We start from the raw sequence: 12,847 nt of genomic DNA, 5'->3' as shown, positions 1-12,847 counted from the left end.
TGTAACTGAGACACTAGACGAGCACTATCACTTTTTCGTTCATCGTCGTGTGTATTCAATCGCGCGTTTACGCATTACATGGCCCCGTGCCCGTTGTGGGGACAGTCTATAGTGGGAACTAAGACGACTCCATGAGTTCTCATACCCACACTGTCTCTGCCTCTTTTTTAAAAGAGGGTGAAGTGTCCTGTTGCTACGTTGCATCTACCACACCGCGTTGCACAACAGGCGCAGGACATGACATAGTTGTTCGAGAACTTTTCGCCCCAATTTGGGTAAAGCCATCTGCCGATGTATCTCTCAAGTGAGCGGTGAACGCAAGAAAGCATCATACTGCAACTGAATCATGACAATCAAACACATGTAATGTCACAGATCGCTACAAGACTGCGTGTGATAATAATACCCCGCTTCCATCCCCAGAAGGTGAAGTTACTTAACTATATCGTAATCAAATTGAGCGTGTGAGGACACGTATACATTGAAAAACATGATCGCTTCATACTCTAGAGACTTTAGAGCCACTACATGCTTGTGTTAACAGGCCAACCCTAAGCAGCAGAACGTATGTGGCTTGGCCGCTAGCGCCACATCCAAAAGGGCTAGTGTAAAAACACTGAGAAAAAGCGTGCTACACCGTATCTATCACGTTAGAGGTTGATAATTCACTTCAGGTCCACTTATAAATATAAATGCGTAAACTGAGTCTAATCAACATCCATTACAATCACATACTCGCTTCACACCATTTCCACTAATACTCGCACTCCACCTACTTACTCAATTGCTCTCCTACTTCTCGTATTATACCTGATCTGTCTCAATCCATCTCCCCGTCACACACTCTCATTTGCGGTTACCTTATATCGGTGTCGAGTTTACCTTGCTGGAACAATGTATCACTGGTCACGACTGGGCTTTCACACTCCAATATAATTCTGTATTACTATACATTCTGCAATTCCTAATATTCCACATTCTCTCATGTTGCCTTCTCATTCTATCGCGTCGCGTTTGCTCGTCTTGGCGACGTATACATATCACACTATTACACCTAAAGCTTTAATCGATAGGACTGTCTCACACTGTCACGCATAACACAAGAGTAGCAACATAACCCACTCTTTCGTGCTCTCTATCCACGTCCAAAACATCTGCTAACCATTGTGTATGTTGACCAATAAAATGTATTTGATGCTCAATAATGTATGCACGCATGACTGTTAGTGGCTTTGGCATTAAACAAAGGACTCGTCACTCATGACCAGACTAATCTACTTCAGTCTTGCGTTCTCCGTCTGACATCACCATCCATGTCCTGTTCCCTGTGACCATCCATACATTGAGACAATGGCTCTGTTGTCCCCCACATCCCTACTCAGCCATCCTCTACCCGGGCCACTTTCGGTCCTATGCGTATCATCTATCTTCTACTCCCATCCCTTCCGCTCATTCCGTTCTAGGCTCGCTCGCTTCTCCCCCGCGGTCTGTCCTCTAGATCCCCTCAGGACGGCGTGGCCTCTAATCATTACGGAGTCTACGCATCTCCTCATCCTACTGCGAAGAGAGGGAGGCGCCCCATGTTATTTCGCCTTTCGCGTTAAGCCCGTTCTTGTGCAATCGCCATACTTGTCAAGCATCCACTCATCATTAGCACCTAAAGACGGCGCATCTACATCCTTTACATGTATCTCTGGGCCAATCAAGATTTTGATTCCGACATCCCCCCCTCCCTCCCGGTTCTCACTCACCATCCCCATCTCCGGTCGCATTCCGCCCAAATCTACACCCCCTTCTTCTGGCCAGTAATTTGCCAACATGCCGTCTTACCAGAGATCTCCCCCTTCTGAAGACATAACGGCTTGTTCAGCTCTGAGGAAATAGTAGTATGACAGCTCCTATAATGCTCTTATTGGTCTAAGGCGCAATAGTGCGGTGGGTCCATGCAGTCTTTGGCCGAGTCAAACTTGTGGGTTTGCGTGTTCTGTCATTCAATCTTTCCCTCATTCGAGCCTGCTTCCTGGTCTTCTCTCCCGCTGAGCTCTTTCCCTCTCCCTCCATCTCTCCCTCTACCATGCATGATCTGGTCTCCTGTGTCTCTGAGGAGTAGCGGACGGCAGTGATGACAGCATCACGTCTCTTGGGTGTGTAGTGGCTTAGTTCCCTGCTGAGGTGGTAGTACAGTGTCCCATCGGTACCCTGTGTGCTCTCGGTGTTTGTCCTGGGTAGCTGATGTGTGTCGCAAGCAAACCTCTTTTAGCCGTAATTTAATATTCAGACGCGAGAGAGAGAGACGCATTCATGTTTAAAAGCTTTCACCTGCATTTAGTCAGCCACGTCAAATAATGCATTTATTTTGTGTTTTGCCTTCCGTTGAAGAATGAGGTCCACGTTCTGGACATTTCATAGTTAAGCAAACATGGTTTATGCTGTATAGGGGCCTAGCTTGACAAATGAAACTTTGACCTAGGCTAACGGCTTGTAAAACATGGTAACCAGTCGCAAGAGTATTGACAAACAACGGGCATACAGTGGGCGATGTGGTGTGTGTTATTGACCTGTCTAGCGCTCCCTCTGTGTTGACTGTCCTCCTCCGCAACATCCTGTTTGCCCTCCACTATTTGGCATTGTAGATGCTGCCTCAGCATCTTTCTCTTCACGGTACAGTATTACATGTGTATAGTAGCCACAGTCTCTTCCCACCTTACAGTATTAACATTGTGTATAGTACCCATCAGTCTCTTCAACCGTACAGTATTACATGTGTATAGGTAGCCATCCCGTCCTCTCAGCCACAATCTCGCGTTTCACAGTTCTCACAATCAATGGTTCAGAGTCTATATCAGGACTAGACCACCTACCTACTCACTGCCCTTCACCGTACAGTATTACACACTGTCGCTACCTACCTGCTATCTCTCTCATTCAGGACTACATAATAGTCTAGCCCATCTTCTCTATCAGCCCGAGAACAAATACACAACTACACACACACACATCGTCATCGTCTCACTCGACCTATACCGGTAGCCCTTACATCTCACCACACTACACACCAACAACTGTCTCTATTGTGAACCAACAAGTTCAATTCTCACATGTTAGAGAACTGCGCCACACTACCTTACTCTGCGATCAACATGAAAACACCCTATTTCTTGAGCCATGTAGCTAAACCGTAGCCAAGTCACATCTCTCTTCTCTTACACTCACAAGTCTGTAGCGAGAAACTGAGAATTAAGCTACATGTTCCGTCTATATTCGTTAAATGCGCACATCCTAGTCTCTTCCAGCACCGGCAGGACTAGACGAGAGTATTACATGTGGTATAGGTTAGCCATGCGACAAGTCTCCTGTCAGCCAGGGCTTAGCGCCTGTATTACATGTCTGTATCAGCTTTCGATGTAGTGTAGACGTCGATCTCTCCCTCACTCATCCCGGTGTGACTACCATAACATTGCTGGTATAGTAGCCACTTTCTCCACCTCTTTCCACTCCCGCCTTGACTTGAGAATTTGTTGTGAAGTAACAATGTAGTTTATAGTGTGAGCCAACTCTCTCCCACTTCGGACTCGGACTGCCGACACACACACCTGCACCCAGTGATTACTTACAGTCATAGCCCCTTACCCTTTGTCCCCGTGTCACTACCTCGCTCTACTCCATTCTTTAGTCTCTTCCAACCGCACGTGCACTGAGAACACAGACGGACAGATACCACTAAGTATTACCACTCTCAGTTTGGCCAGACTTATCCCGGTAGCCCATCTTGTCTCTTCACCTGATCAACCGGGGAGGCTAGGCGTTAGTGATCCACTGAATTAAGTATTTCATTGTCTCTGCCCACACTGTGTGCTTGCTTTCACAGTCCGAATGTTTGTCAATACAGTAGGTAATTACAGTGCGATATTTAGGTAGCCGAGTCTTTTCTTCTTTGCGATCGCGTGTGTGTATTACTTGCATGGGATGTACAGTTCCTGGGAGTATAGGACTCACGTCGCATAAACTGTTGCTCTGACCGTTAGCATTATTACATGTTGTTTGGCGGTGTTCATCACACTTGACACTAGCCAATCTTGTTGTCTCGGAATGGTCACGCTGAATAGCAATAGTATTACACGTGGGTTATAGACGTAGCCATATGTGTACTGCCGTTTCGACGTCGCCGCTCGTCCGTGATGTACCAGTCTCTTGACGACTTGTGGTGAGTCAAGGTAGCCAATCTGTTCATCACTTACAACATCGGTACCTAAGCTGATTACATCCGGCGTGTGGAATAATAGGTGAGCTCAGTCTTTCTCTACACCGATCCCTCCAGAGGGACACTACAAAAGTACATACATGATTATACACAAGCTACGCACGACAGTCTCAGTTTCACTGCGTCACTAGCCCCGAAGTACTTACCATGCTGGCCTCAGATATCAGCGATAGCCATCCTTTCGTCTTGCATCACGATCTGATGTTACTACAGGTAATGTAGCATAGTGGAAGGAGTGTATAGGCGTAAGGCCATCAGTCTCGTCAAACGGTACAGTATTACGAGTAACTAGAGTGAGTAGGATATAAGCCATCAGCTTCTACTTCACCGTACAGCTCACGGAGAGATAACAGAGCAATTACATGTGGTATAGGGAGCCCATCTTTCTCATTACATCTGCAGCGGTAGCAGTTTGACATTAATAAGGTATATTGATAACCCTATCTATTCGTCTTCAACACCGCACGCATCACCACCACACTTTTTGAGCACTCTTGAGTTACACTGCCCCGCGTAATAGGTACCATCAGTCTCACTGTTCGCACCGATGGATACACAATACCATGTTGCGTAAATATGTATCGACGGCCAGTCAGAGTCATCTCGATCTCAGCCCGATTAGATTAACACAGAGTCATTTATCCGATAATGGGTAAAAAGGAGCCATCAGTCTCTTACACCGTCACAAGGATATTACATGTGCGGGATAGGTACAGCCATCAGTCTCTTCACCGTACAGTATTACATGTAGTATAATAGCCAGGATGCGTGTTCTAGCATTCACCGCGTACAGAGTATATTGACATGGAGGTTATATGTGAAGCCAAACCACCACAAATCTCTTCACCGATTACAGTATTACATGTGGTATAGAGTTAGCCGAGACTCAAGATGCTTCTGCACCGTATGGACCGTTGAGCAGTAAGATTAACAAGATGGCATGAAAAGAGGTAGGCGCTCTACTCAAGTGCCTCCCGTTCTCTTCCGCTAGCTAAGAGGGTAGGCAAGTTCGACTTAGCAATGTGTAGATAGGGTAGCCATCTTCTCGGTTCACCCGACGTTACCCCAGTATTACACATTCGGCATAAGGTAGCCCACACTTGGTCTGCTTTCCACCGTCTTACAGCTATTACTATTGTCGGCTATTAGTCTAGCCATTCTCTTCGTAGCTTCACCGCTACAGTCTCTAAATTCTCAATAGGTGTATAGGACGCTGAGTCTAGACCATCAGTCGCTTCGACGCGCCGAGTTAGAAGGATAACAGTGAAACACGAGTGGACAGAGCAAATGGATGAAAGAACGCTGAACGAAGTGCGAGGGAGAGAGAAAGGATGACACAGAGCCATTCGAATTGAGCAGGACGGCTGGGGCTGGGAGAGAGAGAGAGGAGCGGAGGAGAGCGGAGGACGCGACTCTTTAGGCTGATATAACGTCGCTCACGCCAGTCCTATACTCTTGGTCTACCTTTCAGTGTACTTAGAGATGAGTTACATGTGAGGCTATAGGAGTAGCACAGATCTGTTCGTATCCCGTGTACAAAGATTTATACAATGTTCAATTTAAGTAGGTAAAGCCATCGCTTCTCTTCTTCACCGGTCAGCTCTCATATTATGCATTCCAGCCACACACCTGATAAGCCCAGGAAGGGATAGTAGCGCAATCGTGTTCGCTTCAGCGCGGCATGATACGAGTGTTGTAGTATAGCATTATGGTAGCCTAAGTACGACAAGACTTTGTCTCGTATCGACTCTAGGAAAGGGAGGAGACACGAATTGAGTTACGATTGTACTATTAGGTTATATCAGCGTAGCCATCATTTCTCTACTCTCGATTCAGACTACAAGACTTGCAACTTTCTCAGTGTTACACTAGCCTGGATGATCGCGAGTTGAGTCTCAAACACCAGTCAATTGTGGCTATACACATCGGGGTAGCATCGCGTGAACATCTCCTCAAAGCTCTATCTTAGCATACTTCTCTCCTCACTCCTCTCTTCTCATCTGCCTTTTGAGCCTTCTTGTACTTAAGTAACTACTGCAACGTCTTGTCATTTTACATTTACCATTATCATTTTACGAATTTAAGTCATTTAGTACCAAGACTACTACTGCCATTATTGCCAGTGGCACCCGCTCTGTTATCCCTCCACTTCCCCCACCATCTTTCCATATTTGAGAAGTTTTCTCCTTCTATCTTTACTATGTACTTTCGTTAGACTCCCTCTGGTGTAGGCGTCCCCTGCGCCCTGTGTCCAGACTGCTGCATTTAGGACTTTTTCATCTCTCCTACAAGCGACTCTGGAGCAAACGCACCCCTTCGTGGCGATTAGTGCAAATCTCGCTGTGTTGGCGGATGGGACTTAGCCTTATCTTCCAAACGTCCCGTTAATCAAGCTCCTCTGTACAACATATACTTGATCAGGATTGCACGGACCACGGTTAAAGGCGGGACCATTGGTTTAACTTGCAAGGATTCCACAATCAATGTGTGCTCTACTCCTGTCTCCACCCTGTGTGTCAACTCTCATCCTCAACTCTTCCCTCTCGTCGTGCTCTCTCTCCTCCGTTTCCCTTCGTCGTCATCGTTTATTCATCTGAAAACGCCATAGGCAAACACACAAATCGTTAAGTGTGGGATGAGCAACAAGTGCCCATGTCAAGCTAGAACACATCCCAGACAATCTCGCAAGGTGGTTCTGTCCATACCCGCGCGCACCTCCCCCCCGTTCTCTCCCTCCTTTTATGGGTCCGTGAACGTGAGGGAGTAGACGACAATACATCAGCCAGCTTTTTCAGGTTTGATTATTGCCTTTGTTTGGGTGGAGGGCCACAGCTGTTGTCGTTACACGGTATCACTCAGAGGGGGGGGGGGTGTATACCGGTCAAACGAGAGATTTGAATACTAAATCGTCCTCTTTCCACCCCAGACGCACCAGGGCATTCTCCTTGACCTAGTTTGTGTGTCTTCCAAAGGTAGTGGAGTGAAGAGAGGAGATAGAGTGGCACGACTGAGTTAGAGCAAGGGGAGCGAAGAGAGGTTGGGCGCGGCGGGTGGGTACCAGCGACGACGGTCATGTTTCTATTTAGATACCACATTTTCTCCTGACTTACACCTACTGTTCGAAACCACATACAGTAGGTACAGTCCTGGCCAAAAGTTTTCCTTTGAGAATGACCACAGAATATTAATTTTTCCACAAAAGTCTGCAAGGCCTCAGTTTGGAGGGATGGCAATTTGCATAAACTCCCCAGAATGTTATGAAGAGTGATCAGATGAATTGCAATTAATGGCTAAGTCCCGGACATGCAAATGAAACTGAATCCCCCAAAAAACATTTCCACTGCATTTCAGCCCTGCCACAAAATGGACCAGCTGACATCATGTCAAGGTGATTCTCTCGTTAACCACAGGTGTGAGTGTTTGACGAGACAAAAGGAGGTTGGTGCTTGGAATCCCATTGTTGCGTGCCTCTGTCAACCATGGTTACCTGCAAGTAACACTTGGCCCTCATCATTATGCTTTACACCAAAAAGAGGTTCAGAGGCAAGAATTATTGCTGCCTGTAAGATCTGCCACCTAAGATCAAAATTTTATCCGGATCATCAAAACTTCAACGAGAGTAGGCCGTCTTCAATTGTTGTGAAGAAGGGGGGCTTTCTAGGGCGCCCCAAAGAAGAAGTCCAGCCAAGCGCGCAGGACCTCCTCTAAAGTTTGATTCACTGCGGATTGGGCACCACCAGTACGAGAGGCTTGCCTACAGGCGAATGCCCAGCAGGCAGGTGAGTGCATCTGCACGCACCAGTAGTCAAAGACTTTGTTCAGACAGGATGGGCCTGGTGTCCAAGAAGGCAGCAAAGAAGCGACAACTTCTCGCCAGCGGAAAAACATCAGCGGGAAGCACTGCATATTCTCGCCAAAATCGTACAGGGATTGGACTGCTGAGGGACTGGCCCGACAAGCGCAATATGGAGTAGGGGGATAAACGAGAGAGCAGAGCGTTGAAGGAGAAAAAATGGAGATCTTAGCCTAATAGATTTCATGCATCTCCCCATGTGCGAGAACACATCCTCCCGCCGCCGTCTGTGCTCCTTCATCTACATTCCTCTCTGCTTCTTTTCTCCTCCTCCGTTGGTCAGCTATCCTTTCGTCTTGTGAGAAATGAGGTGAATTTGATATACGTGCCGTTTTGGTGCGATGTCATGATCATGACGCAAACCACAGATTATTACACTCTCGTCGCTGACCCCGCTCTCAGCAGCTTTGCTGTTGTGTCAGCCCCCAATCTGTGCTGAACATCCAGAGGACGTCACATGGTTTCCTAATCTCTCCGCTCTCTTACTCCCTCTGTACTTCACGTTTTATCTGGGGACCAGGTAATATGGAAACAACTGCATTAAACACCATCATTGTTTCCTTTTTAAATAGGCAGCTGTACCTGTGCTAGTGGCATAGCCGCTTGCAACCGCAGACGGCGGTTCTGATTCTCCGGGAGCGGCATTTTCCCGATGTCATTGGTGTAATCGGCCAACGGAAAAGATCATCCATTATGTCTAAAAGCCGACCGCCGAGGCCAACTGTCCGTGGTTGTACCCCGCGTTTCCACCAGACAATGGTTGTGATGGTTCAGTCACCATTGGTGTGCATTAGGAGGCGGACCGAGAGGAAGTACAGTTGAAAAACTCTAGCTTCTATTTCGTCTCTAAGGCCCCATCCCAGCAGTACTTTTACTTCGGACCCAACCAACTTCAGCACCGAAGAGGGTGGCTGTGCGCCATCTACTCCTACCCAATACTTATATCATTGCCACTTTAAATAAATGAGAGTCTTTGACTCACTTGTGCGTGCCAGATGCACTCACACCTGCCTTGCTGCCATTCCTGACAAGCTCTGTACTGTGGTGCCCCAATCCCGCAGCTGCAATCAACTTAGGAGACGGTCCTGGCGCTTTGCTGACTTTCGTTTGGCGCCTCTGAAGCCTTCTTTCACCACACAATAACCGCTCTCCCTTAAGTTCTTGATGATCCGATTTAAAATTGCTGATTTAGGCTGCAATCTTACAGCAGCAATATTCTTGCCTACTGAAGCTCTTTATTGTGGTAAAGCAATGATGACGCACGTGTACTTGCAGTAACCCAGTGGTTGACAGAGCGAGACGAGGATGTATGTCGAAAGCACCAACCTCCTTTTCCTCGTCCAACACTCACACCTTGTTACGAGAGAATCACTGACATGATGTCAGCTGGTCGCGTTGTGTGCGATGTGCGTGGAGAGATGCCAGTGAAATGTGTTTTGGGATTCAGTTCATTTGCATGTCGGAGCTTAGCATTAATTGCAATTCATATCTATCACTCTTCATAACAGGTCGGAGTATATGCAAATGCCCATCATTACAAACTGGTAGGCAGCAGACTTTGTGAAAATAATATTTGTTGTCCGATTGCTGCAGAAGGACTGTTGTCGGCGACGGAGCGTGGTAGCCGAGCGTGTAGTGTGTTCGGTAAGCAGTATGCGAAGTCAGACGAAAAGTGGTATTCTAAATAACAAACATGGACCGTTCGTGAGGTGCGCTGTTACCGGGCTCCCAAACCAAGCCCAAATCAAAGCTGGCTGTATTGCGCTCTCTCAGGACGGACCCCAAAAAGAGAGAGGGGGGGGGTTGGACAGAAACCACCTTGGCAATCTGGGATGTGTTCACTGGCATGTTGCACTTGCCCCCCACATTCAGATGAAGTGCCATGGCGTTTCAGAGTGATAGCAGGACGAGGAAATCGGGGAGAGAGAAGCGAGAGTATGAGAGTAGAGCAGATATTGCGACAGCGATGCGTGCGCGAGAGCGATGCTACCCAACTGATCAATTAGTGCCAAGCAGCCTGATTAAACGGGACGTGGGAAAGTCTAACTCCCCCGCAACAGCACGAGATTTCCATAACGATGGGTCGTGCCTGAAGTTCCTCTAGGAAATAAAAAAGACTTCAACACAGGGACCTAGTGCAGGGCTAACAGGCTAACAGTCAAATAAGCAAACAGGGAAAATCAAAGGGTAAGAGGGGATGTGAGGAAAAGGCCATTGCATTATAGTAACACAGCTCAAGCATATATACAGAGCGTCAAGCAGAGAGAGAGGAGAGAGAGAGCAGAAGAGAGAGAGCCTGATGGCTACCTATACCAATGTCAATACTGGTTACGGACAGAAACAGAAGGCTACCTAAGCCACAGTAATACTGTACGTGAAGGGATGGAAAGCAAAATGGCTACCTATGCGCACATGTAATACTTGACGGTGAAGAGAAAATGGCTACCATGACCACTATGGTAAACGTACGGGGAAGAGGAAAGATGGCACCCTAACCACAGTAATACCTGTACGGTGAAGAGGAAAGATGGCAACCTATACCACATGAATACTGTACAGATGAAGAGATTGCGTGATGGCACCTATACCACATGTAATACTGTACGGGTGAAAGACTTGATGGCTACCTAACCACATTAATACTGTACGGTTGAAGATGAAAGATGGCTACCATACCACATGTGAATGCTGTGACGGTGAAAGAGAAAGTGGCGGGTGAAGCGAGCGTGGTCACTTTAAAATGTAACATGGAGTCGTCGCATTAACTCATCTCAGTATGTATATACTGTATAATGGTAGTCCTTCAAACTTAACCCTATACCACATGTAATCTGTTACGCTAGTCTAATATGCATGTGAAGCCATCACAATCACCATGCGCTACGCCTTCATACCACTCACAATTATTTAATAACTGTACGCGGTTGAAAACGAAGTCCATCTCTGACTAGTTGCCCATTATACCACTCTAGATGTGAAGATACATGTTACTGGTGGCTTGATGGGACGTAGCATGAGTCTTGTTACATATAATCTCACACATTGTAATACGTTGAGTAGCATACGTTGGCATATAGCTATCTGACTGGACTAATCTAGCAAGCACAAAGCATATTAGCCCTACAATCTGTACTGTACACTGTATTACAACAGTGCTACAGCAGTAGAACACACAGTGTCTACAGGTCTAGCGCACCAATTCTATCTACATATCGATGAGTTTATACTCTACGAGTTGAGAGCATCTGCAATAGACGCTGTATGCACGCATGCACTGTCTACGCTGGCTATTTTACGGCACACAAAATGAATGACGACTGCTACGAGCTGAAGAGACTCTGCAGACTGCTACATTAGTTATACCAGCACTTGATGCATGCGATCAGATTCACGTTATCCGGTATGAAATCGTATAGAGCGTGGATCGATGCTTCCCCACTACTCCCACTACAACTGCACAATATCTGAACGTTGATAGAAGAGCCTATGTGTATCAGCTCATCACTCCCTCTCCCAGGTCACCACAGGTTGTCTTTCATTGAGACTTTACTAATCCCGCTACGCGTGAAGAGAGAGACCATGGATTGAAAGACTACCGGCCTCCATACCACCATTTCGCTGTCACTCATAACTCGTGTACGAATGGGGTGTAGAGAGAAAGATGTACTACTTCCCGTATTATCCAGTTCAGGCCACTGTGCTAGATACTTGTAACTGCAAAAGAGACTTGAGAGCTACACTTTAACAGCAGAGCAAGCACCAGCAACATGAATCTGTGTATCATTAATGAGCTGGTAGGCGCTCCGACAATAAGAAACTTAGATGGTTGATTCCACCAGTCGCTCCCTTCTATACCACTGCTTATATATCTCGTACGGTCCGCAACAGACAAGATGGCCAATACCTATACCATTCACTAGTTACACTACTGTACCGTCCCTACCAGAGCGCACTGCGAGGGCTACACCATCTTTAATACACCTCCACTGATCTAATATACTGTAACGTTTGGAAGAGAAACGGAATTGGCTGAACCGACAGATATAACAACACATATTATATAGTGACGCGTCCCTCGGGAGAGAGAAAGATGGCTACCTATAATCTCACTAGAGGTGAAACTACGCGTCACAGGTGTTATGAGAAAGTGATGGCATACGCGGTAGACACGTGGGTTAATACTGTACCTGTTGATAGCAAGAGATGGTGCTACTCGTGTTATTACCATCGAGTGGTGATAGCTACGTGTATAGTCGTGTGAACTGATGAAAACTGGCTATGCTTATTCGGCTGTATGATTTACCCACATGTAATACTGTACGGTGAAAAGAAAGATGGCTACTGTTAGTGAGCTCACAGTTAAGTTACTGTCACTAGGTCGATTAGATGTAGAGACGTGAGTGCCAAACACAGCAAACCTCTTTATTAGACTCACGTTGCTAATATTTAAACAGTGTACGGTTGCAGAGAACGGAGAAGAAAGAGGCTACCGAGTCACAATACACAGAGTACGCAGTTTCTTGTACAAGGTCACTGGTGTCACCTGCATTAAGAGAGAATCAATGCACGTACACCGAAAAATGTATCACATTCCACATTAGTGTTATATGTACTTGTACGGCTTCTGAACAGAGAAAGATATGGCTAACCATGTAGTACCGAGTCAGGCCATCGCTGAACGTTCTGGACATTTATGACGGGAGTCAAGAGCAAACAGAAGTGGTGTGGTCTAA

Source organism: Salvelinus sp. IW2-2015, linkage group LG30 (assembly GCF_002910315.2).
Source record: "Salvelinus sp. IW2-2015 linkage group LG30, ASM291031v2, whole genome shotgun sequence".
Taxonomy (NCBI): Eukaryota; Metazoa; Chordata; class Actinopteri; order Salmoniformes; family Salmonidae; genus Salvelinus; species Salvelinus sp. IW2-2015.
The sequence above is the reverse complement of the archived record's forward strand: the minus strand, read 5'-3'. Positions refer to the sequence as shown.